Here is a 13,423-nt window from a genome sequence, read left to right on the forward strand (position 1 = left end):
AGGAAATAAACAAATACGGGAACCTGTCAGCGTGCCTGCTAATTTCGAGGTTTCTTGTGCACCCACACGTCCAGCAGATACATTACGATTTAAAAAAAAAAAAAAGCTTATTTAAGCTCCCTGTACCAAAAAAAATCTTATTTTTTCTTTTTTTAAATTATTAAATCACAATACGTAGATATCGATTCATAGAAATTTGTTACAAAATTGCTGAAAACAATATTTTTTATGCTAATTGCTCTTTCCCGGTCATGGATTCTATATCATTTAGTATAATCCATGTATAAATGCTATAAAAACAAAAAAAATTCAGAGGCACAATAAATTCACAGCTCTATGCAGTGTAATGCGTTAGTGGTGATTTTTCACCAGCAGGTGGCATACTCACTACATCAGACTCTGATTAGTCTGACTGCTCTAAGCAGGTTCAACAGTAACTTCCAGATTCTCCCTTAAGCCACACTTATATTGTATTTTATTATTAAACAAAATAATGCGATGTGATTAAAGCTAAGCGTGTTTTAATAATACAAAAAAAACTGTCTAATGTAACTGACCATTTTCTAAGAAAAACAAGTTTACAGTGTTCTTGTTTGTTTATATTGTATGAATTCTAATCTGTTACTGTCACAGAGACTCAAGTTAAGATCTGTCCTTCTCCTGTCCAGCCTCGTGAAAACATCCAGGTTCCTATCCCCACCTCTGAGAAAATCTCCCTACACCTCTCGAGGTCCCTCCAAATTCCTGGCCAAATGAGGCCTTTTCTTTGACGAGCGATGCGAGGGCATTCCTCATCAGGGGGACACAATACCCCCTTTCACCATGGCCTGGCTCTGAAATTTCACAGGTGATGGGAGGAACGGCGGACACTCGATCCTCCCTCCCCTCTCCAGTGTAACACATCAGCCCGAGGAAGCGGGAATGTGGCTGCTGCATGGAGAAAGAGGAAAAATGCGGAGTGTGGAGCACTGACTCAATATCTGTTGACTGTGCTGAGAGCATTATTTCAGGGACTAAAGATGCAGATCGTTAATAATTTGTGATGAAATCGTGATGTTTGACATATCAGAGGTGGCTCAATCGCACCGTTAATAAAATGCAAGCCCCACCCCACATATGGGTTTTAAGGAAAGAGGTGAAAAGCAGGGCATGGACTACTAAAACTGTAAAAGAGTTTCAGGTAGCGAGAGAGATGAAGATGAAAGGCTGTGGCTGCCTCTGTAAGAAATCTGAGGAAATGACAGAATTAGAAAAAGGCCCCTGTCTTTCTCAGTAGGACATTTTAAATGCAGAGAGGCCCCTGTGGGAGATATTGATGCTCCTACTTGTCATTTAGCCAATCCTCTCATCCAGACACACTTACAGCTTTGGGATGCAGAGTAAGATTCTCATTTCAGCCCAAAAGAAAAAAAGCTTAGCAGCCTTTCAGTGATTTATTGGAAAATCAAACAGAGTCATTTGGAGATGTTAAGGCTCAATATAGAAGCAGCATGCTCCTTTTAAGTGGAGGTGTTAGATCTATTCTTTTTATTTCCATCACTGCTGCACTGCTTCTCTGTCTCTCTCAGAAAACACAGTATTACTGTTTGTTTTATTTCCAAAGCTCATTTGATAGTTTTTATGACTGCTAACTCGACATATGTTACTACAGCCAGGAAACTGGTTGGTGGAAGCCATAGAAAGCAATAACAATCATGGCACATGAGCTGAGTTGATCTGGATAGTATGTCAACTGTATTTCAGTATTTGTTAAAAAAGCATTGCATATATGAAGGTGTCCACTTAAAGTAACATCCTCTGGAAAAGTGTATGTAAGTACTTACTGCTGTGCCATCAGTGTGGTATTAAAACATGACGACAAACAACAACAACAAGCCTGTAAATCTCCCAGACGTAATCTGTAGTCTTCTGATTTCCTCTACTTCATGAAATTTCTTGTAGACTTGGCACAAGGTGGGCTCGCTCCCCCCTCCTGCTGCACAACAACAACAACAATGCGTTTTGGTCTTTGCACAGAAAAAACTATAAATGCTTTTGTCAGTGCTGAGCAGGACAGGCAGGTGAGGTCTGGTGATGAACAGTGTTGTGGAAATGTTGTTTGATGTGTGATTAAGGCATGAACAAGACCAGAGGCAGGGGTTTTCTATTTGTAATCACTGATATTAAATCCTAAGGAGATATCCTGATTTGGGTAGTTAGCTGAGGCTAAATGAGGCTAATGCAGGATTTGTGGTACTGTGTTTGTGTAGGTATTTGTCAGAATGACCTTTGCAGATGTACTTTTGAGCAGTCCCCCCAAAACACGGTGAGGGTCAGGTGTAAGGATCGTGGCCAAGATGCCCAAACAGGTGTGTGAAACCTCTCGAGATCTGTAAGTCACGTGACAGTGATTCTGGCTTAGAAAGAGACAAGGTGACAGTTTACTGCAAGTTTTTGTTGTTTTTAATACTTTCTTCCTCTTCACTATAAAATAATTCTTTGTATATTCTTCCTTCACTTCATCAGCGGCTGAGCTAAAACACCAACAACAGCAAAAATGTGAAGAAGAGTAGTTTTTGAATCTAAAACCTGGTAACAGTGCACAGTGTTGGTCTGGAAAGCTGTGTGTAGGCTTTTTAAGGGACCAGCGCACAACCGTGCTGTTCCTGGTACTCAGCTGTGTTGTCAACAGCGGACCGAAAGTTAGGAAGTTCTGGCCTAGTACCAGTTACCACATTAAGGTTTGAGGTGTGAAGATCCGGGCCTGTTTGGGCAAAGAATTAGCACTTTTATCCTTATTTATGGACCAAATATGACCTGAACTGAGCAAAAATGAAATTTTGAAAAATACGCTAAATTGCTGCTTTACTTAGTCAGATGTTACAATAATAGTTTATAATGCGATATGAAGTGACCTTGCTTAGGTGTATGTGTTGAATTAATTATGTTTTATATTGATGTTAATCTACCAGACACAGTTTCTCTCCTGGCTATTTAAAGTGAAGGCACAAGGATTTAGGGGAATGCTTGAAATTCTACTTGCCTCTTCAGTATTTCATCTTTTTTTCCCCGAGTTTGCCCACCAAAATACTTTCCTGCGTGGTTCTACCCACACAAGAAAAATACTGGAAACTACACACACCGACTCCTGTTTGTGAGTTTGAGGGACAACCTGAAAAAACAAAAAAAGAAAGAACCTTACAGCATTTCAACTGGAAGAGTGATCCAAATAAATTCAAATAAACCTATAAGAAAACGCACGCTTCCTTCATATGTGATGAGTGTTTTTGCCCAGAAATTCAAACTAATTTGGGAGCAAAATAATCTCTTCAGGCTCTGCACCTTCAACAGGGTCCTACAGTCCTCACCAACTCCCCATGACCAGTTTTCCCTGACTGGACACACAAGGATTTAGGCTAAATCCCCTTAGACAGTAAACTCAGGTCATGCCCAGCCTCTGAAGCTTTAAATGGACTCTTTCATGGTTGGGGGCAATGTACAGGGCAGAAGGGGGCTCTGTGGTGGGATAGTGTGTATTTCCAGAACCCTGCATGGAAACAGCATTGAAGAACTTAGACTCCACTATGACATGCCTCTATTGTGCTTGTACAAATATGTCACATCAGACTTGGGCTGATTGAGACATGTCTGTTTGTTTGTTTTTTGAAATTTCCTTTTATGTATTTTTTAAAATAGTCTTTGTTACTTTAGTATAGACAGACCTAGTTACCCGTTTCCCAACCCTGGGTTAAAGTATTCTAACTGACTGTCTGCTCTGGCTTCACAATGAAGATGTGACAGATAACTTAACATATTTGCCCAAACGTCAAACCATTCCTTTCACAGTGAGTGCACCTAGCTTTCATTTTGCTAGTTGCATGCAGAGCAGGCAGCTGAATCCCTTCCTCTTCCTGTCTGTCTGTTTGAAACTTTGCATGTGTGTGTTTGACAAAGGCCATCTCTCGGATTGGTGTGGAATGCAAGAACACAGTCTTCGCTCTCCTCTCTCTTAGAGCAGCAATCTTTCGCTCCGGTCATTCATGGTTATAGAAGTGTAGAAGCCACAGTAAATATTCAAACAACATTCACTATTTATATATTTGTGTGTTGTAAGTCGTGACTTTCACAGAAGACCCTGCCAGTAACTAGGACTGATTGTTACTAGAATTTAACTATTGTGTGAAATGGTAATCGCTGAAATAAATAAATAGCAATTTATTATTGCCTGTTAGTCAATACACATTAAACAGACTTCCATGGGACTAAACACACCTCGTGATTCAACAGCTTGTAGAACAACGCTTAACAGTGATATTTATTGCATGTTATCAGTCTCTCACATTGTTGTGGAGGAATTCGGCCACCTGCTCTTTACGGTGTTGCTTCAGTTCATTGAAGTTTGAGAGCATTCATTTGTGCACAGCGCTCTTAAGATCCCACCGCTGCTTTTCAATCAGGTTGAAGTTTGGACTTTTTTCTCTTTCAGCTGTTCTGTAGCAGATTTGTTGCTCATTGTCCTGCTGGATGATTTGAGACAAGCTTTAGTTGTCAGACAGATGGTCTCAACTCTGGAATCCTTTGGTATACAGTCATCAAGTTAACTCAATGACTGCAAGGTTGCCAGGTCATGTGGATGCAAAACAAGCCCAAATCATCACCCCTCCACCACCATGCCTGACGGCAAGTATGAGGTGTTTGTGCTGATGTTTGAGTTGTTCATGAGCTTTAACAAGTTTAACAAAGTTCCAAAGTTTTTTTCTTTTATAGAGGCGCTCACATTTGCTGATGATCACTGACCAAATACTTGTGATTAACCGCACCTGACTGCTACTTACCCTCTTAATTGCTGTGGAAACAGTAAGGATGTACTTAGTTTTACACATGACTGCACACAGTAACTCTTTTTCACATGACTTTATATTGGTACAGTGGTGGATGCCCTTTAACCATGGCCAAGATTTTCAAATAAAAGGGTCAAATTATGCCCAAGTAAGGCCTGTAAGTCAAAAACTCGGCCTAAAAAAATCAGTAAAAAGTTCTGCACAGTGTATCAATGTATTCTTTTAAAATTAAGGAACTTTTTGTAATAATATCCATCCATCCATCCATTTTCTTCCGCTTATCCGGGGCCGGGTCGCGGTGGCAGCAGCCCAAGCAGAGAAGCCCAGACCTCCCTCTCCCCAGCCACCTCCTCCAGCTTATCCGGGGGAACACCAAGGTGTTCCCAGGCCAGCCGAGAGATATAATCTCTCCAGCATGTCCTGGGTCTGCTCCGGGAGGATTATTATTAGGATTAGGATTATATTTGTAATAATAATAATGATAATTACAGACTAATGTAAAGACAGAAAATATTTTCCTTTTCTTTTACCTCAAAAATATTTTATTTTGTTTTTAGCTTTCATTTTACAGTGGATCACTTTCGCCAAACAAATCTGGTTGTGGACACAGCCTAGAAACAGAAACCAAGGTCCAATATACAGAAGTTTTGAACAGTAAATTATGCAAAACTACTCTAGTAGAGTCCATAGCTGGAAACTAGTATTGTAGTTCCTATTTGAGGCTGATTAAATTGCAGCAGTTAGACCAAACGCAGAGATTATCTTCAAGATTTTGACATTATCGAAAGCTTCAGAGATAATTATGTCATCTAAGTCTTCTTTCAGGTTTTGGTTGTATGCAACATGTGTACAAAGTACAACGATGTTGATGGGAATGACATTTGTTCAGTAACTGTTTAGTAATCTGATTATTTGAATTTCTTCCACAGTGAGCCTAAACGTCATTGAAACCACCGAGGCAACACAATTCAGCTCAGTTAACCTAGAAAAATTAGCAAGACAGCTAACAGAATCATACCAAATCCTTTCATTTTAAAGCATCTGCTAAGTAGTTGCTTACTGCAAACCAGCAATGCTGGTGGTTGCTTCTGCTAGATTCAATTACCTTGTGTTTAAGTCATTTAACAAGACAGCCTGTCTTTTGAGACGCCATAAAAACATCCCACAGACATATGAATGATGAACTGAATGTCCCAAGCTGACACTGCATATAAATTATGTTTCAGCCAGTCACAACAGGCACCACATGCTGTTTGTGTTGCATTTAATTTGTGTCAGAGTGGATTACAAAGCCATTGTGCTGACAGATATAGTGGATCAAGCCATGTGAAAACTGAAGATTCATGTGGCCTGCAGATGTTCCATATTGGAGGTACTATGAAGTTATAATTTGAATGTCATTATAAGTTACGCAACAGTTACTATAGTTTGAGTTTCTTTGTAAGAAATATTCTAGCATAATGTCTGTTTTCCCCTTGAGCCTAAACAATGCTTAGAAAAAGGAGATGTGGCATGTGATATTTAAAGATGCACATTGTGGATCTGGATAGTGCAAGTTGGTAATCATGGCATAGAGTGGTTCTCGGGTACTGAGCTAACCTCTCATTCTCAGGAGTCCTTGCAGCTTATCGGAGTCCGGGCAAAGACGGAAATAACATGAACTGGGAAGCTGTTGTTTAAACAGCATTTCCCAACAAGCAATTGATGGGTGGTGATGGAGAGGAAATGGTAAAGTTCAGCCTACTAGGTTTTACATGATAAGCAGTTTCAGAATCAGCCCAAACATGAGCTTTAAAGTCACAAGATGTAGTGTAACTGTGTGTTAAAACATACCAAAATCACTTTGCCAAAAAAGTAAAGCTGCAGTCGTAAAATCTTTCTTTTCTTCTGTTCTGCAGACAGAAGATACTGAAGAACAAATTCCCCTGATTTAGAATCGTGTAAACAGGCTACTTGAGAGATCATTTATGTCTGGCCGGTCCACACACCACTCCAGCCCTCAGCTGTGCCCTGCGATTAATGATAATGAGAGCATTCTCCTGCTACAGGCTGCACTGTCATTGGATAGGCTTAAACAAGCTCACGAGTTTCCTTTTGTCTTCCTGACTATGCAGGGAAAGCCTTGATGAAAGAAGGCAAGAAGCGAGCAGGGGATCAAACACCGCGTCACCCACCGTGGAAGAAGACTGCAAGGGGTGAAGGGAGGTCAGGAATCCAGGGTTGAGGCAGAATGTGAGGAATGTTCCCTCCAGACCTGAACAGTGAAAACCAGCAGCCATAGACAGATACTATCTAAGGATTTGCAGAGTAGCAGCAAAGGGGTCAAAGTTAAAGGCTGAGCTATATTAGTGAGGGTCCGGCCCAAATGCATGAAGTCATGTGAAGGAAGGGCCGTTTGCACCGATGAAGGGCTGCACCTTTTTCAGCAAGTAAAATGAAAACAAGCTGTGCATGACTTTCATGTCCAGGTCACCAATAATTACCACTTAGCAAATTATTATTTCATATTATAGCACGTAACTCAAAACACATGCAGTAACATGTCAGTTGAAGCATTTTCTTCCTCCTAGTGGCGTGCTTCATCCATGCTGAGGTTTGAGGAAACCACAGAGGGCTCTGGGCATAAGGCTGTTAAGCTGTGGTTTATGCTAGTGCTAGTCAGCTGGTATGGTGACGGATTCGCACACTCTTAGCCTGGAATATGACTCGATCAATACAACAAAGACGTGAAAAGATTTCAAGAAGAAAAGCTGCAATAATGATTTGAATTCCTTTTAAAGTCTACATTATAGTTTTACCCAACAGGACTGAGAGTTTATTTATTTATTGCCTCTGTCAGGAAGTAGTTAGTCACAGCAGTGCTTTGAGCGAGTCACTAATGGCAGAATGTTCACAACAACAATGCTGAGATCTGAGCTTTAGCAGATGTTTAACACGTTCAACATGATGTTTGTGTTAACATGTTTGCATTCACTGATTAGTGTCAAATACATACAGCTGAGGTTGAATAGCCTTTTTTTTTAGTCATGGAGTTACTTTAAAAAATCATTAGAATTGCATATATTAAAATGTAATAATGAAAACATATCAAATGTCACTGATACATTTGGGTCAGGAGATTTCCTCTCCATTGTCACTAAGTGCTTACTCGAGGGAGAAATGTCTCTAAAATGCTGTAAGGTCTTTCCCTTGTCATGTAAAATGATCCCATTGCACGATAGTCTCCAGTATACCTTCACCAGCCACTTTTCTATGCAGCTGTCCAACTGCTTGTTAACACAAATATCTAATCAGCCAATCACGGGGCATCAGCTCCAAACATTTAGGCTTGTAGATCTGGTCACAATGACCTGCTGAAGTGTGAACGGAGGATCAGAATGGGGAAGGAAGGTGGTTTAAGTGACTTTTAATTTGATGTTCATAGTCACTTGAATCACTGCTGATATGATTTTCCCACAGAAGCATCTGTACGGTTTAAAGAGAATGATCTGAAAAAGATTTATTTAAAGTATTCAGTGAGTGGCAATTTTGGGTGAAAATTCCTTGTTGATGCCAGAAGTCTGGAAAATAGTTTTCAACTGGTCTGAGGTGAAAAGCAACAATAACTGAAATAATCCCTATCCTTATATGACCCCACAAAGCTCGAATGATTTCAGAATCATGGACATGCAGCCAGCAAATCTGCAGCAACTGTGTGATGCTGTCATGTCAATGTGGACCAAAATCTCTGAGGAATGCTTCGAGCATCTTGCTGAATCTATGTGATGGAGATATAAAGCAGTTCAAGGGGGGAGAAGCAACATGTACGTGCACTCAAGTGTCTGGTGAGTGCATTACACGTATATTTGTGCTCTCTGTCACTCAAAATAGGAACCAAAGAAAATAATCCTTAAAATGTCCAAAGTTAGCAAATGGAGGGAGCACTTTCTGAATAGAAACCAAAATGTAAACTAGGCCACAGCACTCAGCTCAAAGGTCCTTTATTGACAATTTTAGTAAAAAGGTCTTTTACCCTGTATTTTGCTTTGCCATCCTGTTTGATATTTTGTCAGGCCACATCATCCCAATCTGCCCGTTCAGCCTGCGCCCGCCCCAAACTGCTAATTATCTCTCTAATGCAAGGGCACCTCCCAGAGTCTGACTGGACCACATTGAGACTGTAGGCACACAGCTGGATTAAAGCAGGCATCTTCCACTTTCTGCAGGCATTTCATGTCCCTTAAAGGTTGTTTCAGCCACAGATTTGTGTCTTGGCGATAAAGCAACAACTGTTTCTTTTTATGTAACACAATAATTGAGCATGATTTTATCTTTACTTCACTCTGACATTACCTCAAAGGCTTTTCCCTAAAAATTCAGATTGTCAACACTAGAAAACAGAGCAAAATTATTGAAAACAGCAATTTCAGTCCCATCAAAAAACTAATTTCCAGAAAGAAAAAAAGAAAAGAAAAGAGCAAAAACCCTCCACATTGATCTGACATAATTTAAACACCTCACAAAATATACCAAGTGAGACTTCCATGGCATTGGGAACAAAAGGCACATACGGAGACCATTCACAAGTCTGATAGATTCCAGATACGGCCTCGCAGCTGTGCTCAAAACCACTGCTGCAGAAAACAGGCGTTGATTTAATGGTAGTACACACACATCTTTCTTCTCATAACATGATCATTTTTTACTTTGGGACGTTAGACTCATTGTTAAGCTTCAAATGGTCTTATACATTAGCTCTTTTCATGCACTAAAATGCTCTATGCAGCCACGTGTGGGATTGCTGGGATTCACAATCCATAACAGTACTGAAGTGATATGGAAGAGATTTCCCATGCAGTTAAAGTCACAGGGCTATTTAAGGACAGTCATAATGTGGGAAGGATGGAGAAAGATTCCCGCCTCTTTACATGTCTTGTCTGCCAGTCTCCACTAACTCTCTTGTCAGGCTGGAATTCTCCAACTCATAGCTGTTGAAATTTCCAAATCCAATTTATTTATATAGCACATGTAAAACAGAGGTTGGAGTGGGCACAGTAAAAAAGAGTATCAGTCAACTCGGAAAAAAATCCTGTAAATGATAATCTTTTAAATATCCTGTGATGACTCATCAACCTTACGTTACTTATTAGTTTACATAAGATCTTAGATATAAATAAGAGATAATAATAATGATCATTCTCTGCCAGAGAGATATACAGTAGTGTACTGTAGAGGGTGACAGAATGAGCGAAAGATTTCTTTTATGTGTCCTCAGCAGAGCTGAATCAGGCTGTTTCAGACTGCTGCCTGTTCAGTAAGTGGTGCAACAGCTGGTCAGGATTCTCCATAAACTAACAGCTTGTCAGTGACCTCCTCTCAATCACAGCTTCAGAAGTGTCCAGTTTGCCACCAATCACAGGGTCAGCCTTTCTGATCATTTATTCAGTCCATTGGTGTCACGCGCTCTGATGCTGCTCTCCCAGCAGACCACAGCAAAGTACACTTCCCTCATAACAACTGAATACTAGAAAATCGTAATTATTTTGCGGCACACACTGAAGGACCCGCTCCTCCTCTTTCAGCCTGCTATCAGTGCCCAGGCACCCCATCCATCCATATCCTGTCTCAGGATTAACACAGACTGTCTGGTTATTCTCTTCCCTCTGAAATTGATAATCTCTTTGTTCTTATTCACAGATGATTTCTTTCAGACCACTTAGTGTTTTTAGTATAATGTGATCACTGTTTTTGTCCTTGTCACATGATCTGTAAATAGTGTCTCTGTATGTTTTTACTAACTTGTGTTTAACACCAACCTGCCAGAGGGTCTGCAGATGGAAATTAGCCCAAGGCTATAATCTGGCATATTTACATTTGTTAAAATGTTCATTAATATGTATTGCCCCTCTTTCTAAAGAAAATAAATAAATAAATAAATAAATAAAATAAACGTCACAAAATCATCCACTTGTGCTCATACTCCTCCTCCTGCCCATCATTAATGCATCCAACCACTGCAGAATCATCTAAGTATTTCTAAAGATAGCATGACCCGGAGTTGTGCTCAAAGTTTGAGGTGTTCCAGGTGAACAGGAATGGCTACAGCACATGAGCTCTCCCTGTGGAGCTTCTTTATTGCACATCACAAAATCAGGCAGAGCACTTCCTACTTCTTCCTACTTCCACAGTGATCCACGAGATAGTGGATGTGTTTAGCTCTCAGTTGCTGCTGGATCATGTTAAATGCATTTGTGAAATCAAAGAAAGCCATTCTCACCATTCACCTGTTACTTTATAGATGGAAAGAAGCTCTTTGCAGCAGGTTGATGGTCATCCACTCTCAGATTTGATCTGTATGCAAACTATAGAGTGTTGAAAGGTGTTTTTCAACTGTGGTCTCAGGACTAGTCAAGGCTAGTCTCTCCAGCACCTTCTTCACATGTGATAACAAATGATGGTCCAGGATCAGCATCGGAACTGAGCAGCCACTGAGCTTATGCTAATTAAAACTGGCTAGCTAGCAAACTAACAGGAGTAACTTATATTGGTGTCTTTTTTACCTCAGTTACACTCAAGAGAATGCATATGTAACCGGTGTGTTCCTGCGTTATGTCTGACAATGAAAGGTAAAAGAAAGAAAGACCTCCAAGTAATTAACTTGCCCGCTCCAGCTCCTACAACCAAATACAAACAGTAGGGAAAAGGGTTAGCTCAACCCACCACAACTTCCAAGCTAGCCAGAATTATCTATTCATGCTAGCGTTAACTGTGCCTATAACACATACGCGGCACATACGTACTACACATTTACAGCATCTAGGAAAGACAGGCATAATGATGATAAAATTGAACTAAAAACACAATCAGAAATATCAGGGTGGCTAAATATACGGTATATGTGTGTTTTACAGTGTTGGAAAAGAAATTACACCAACACTGTAATACAGGGGACGTGTAGAAAAGGGGAGAGGCCAAAGGGGTACCCTGTATTTATAGGGTTGCACCAAAGAAGAAGAAGATAACTGATAATGAACACAACTACACGCTTGGAGGTCCTAAAAGTCAGGTTTAAAAGGAACGGTTTGGGGTCTAGAACACATTTTGTTTAATTATAACAATATGTAATTTATGACCCAGTTACACATATGTCCACAGTGGATACCTCCAAAGCTAGGCAGCTCACGCTAAAATAACCAAGAATACATTTATATAAATCAGATTTTTCTGACATACTTTTTGCAGCATACCTGAACACTGAAGTGCAGTTGAAGTTTACCCCAAGCTTACCTTGGGGCCCTGTGTTGGATAACTTGCACAGACCCAACAGGGTAAAAGAACGTACAAAACGGACAGCTCTGGTTGGGGTTCAGGACTTGATGACTTGTTTTGATTTTGGGACTTCTTCATCAAACTCTCAGAGGGGTTAAAGGCTAAACAAAACAGGGCAACTAAACATAAAAGCAGTATGATACCTAACTTTTCCATCCAACCCTTTTTCATTCAGTTCCTGACAATGAGCTAATAAGTTTGCTGCCCAAAATCACAATTGATTGCCAGGATGACAAATTCAACTCATGGACACTCATTCACCCTCTGAGCTATGATGTAGTCAATAGTTACTTTGTAAAAAAAAATGTTTTACATTCATTTTTTTTTTTTCAAATTCATGCTAAAATGAAAAAGTAAACATTCAATGCACAGTCCAAATACTGTTCATGCATATACTAAGTAATGTCTTTATTTATTATTTAAAGCATTTGTCGGCATTTGTGTTTTATTGTATTTATTTTAGTTTAAGACTTTTTCTAAAGTGTGCTTTGGATTTGCTGTGATTCCTGTGTTTTCAGCAGCAGCTGGTCACAAGTCATGACTGAGTGGTATGAGCACCAGCTTGCAGAAACGTGCAAGCTGCTTGACATGTCATCCATCACAGTGAAATACAGTGAATGCTCACACTTACTTTACTCTTTATGGTGTTATCACTGCATTGAAATGTTGATGCCTGAAAGGAGTCGTAGGATTTTCCAGCTGCCTATGTAACTCGCTACATGGCAACTGCAACGCACGAAAAAAAGTCTTTTGATTCGGAATGTAGCATCGAGTGAGTTAGCAGTGGGATAATTATGTGGTCAGTTAAGTAGCAGAGAGGGGTTTTGATCACTTTCTGCTGCTTTGGTGTTAATGAAATAACAACAGGTGCACTAGAGGGCCAACAATGAGACAACCCCCCAAAACAGGAATGGTTTAACAGTTGGAGGCCTCTGACATTTTGTCTTTTGTCATCTTTTCTCAATGTTTTTCGCCTAGTTTCATTTGGCTAATGTCAGTGTCTACTGGCAGCATGAGTTGATACCTGGACCCTAAAGACGTTGCACAGATATTCCAGCTCTTCCAGAATGGCACATCAATACATACCATTGCCAGAGGGTTTGCTGTGACTAACAGCACAGTCTCAAGAGTACGATGGAGATTCCAGAAGACAGGCTGTAGAAGACCCTTAAGCAATCCGGAGGACTGGTATCTCCTTTGTGCAAGGAGGAACAGGATGAACACTGCCAAGGAACAATGAGCAAGTAGTGTGCAGTTAAAATGTCATTTTTTTATCCTCTAAAATGGGCAGAGTG

The sequence above is a fragment of the Perissodus microlepis genome, chromosome 9 (genome assembly GCF_051167445.1).
Source record: "Perissodus microlepis isolate ML-2025 ecotype Zambia chromosome 9, ASM5116744v1, whole genome shotgun sequence".
NCBI lineage: Eukaryota > Metazoa > Chordata > Actinopteri > Cichliformes > Cichlidae > Perissodus > Perissodus microlepis.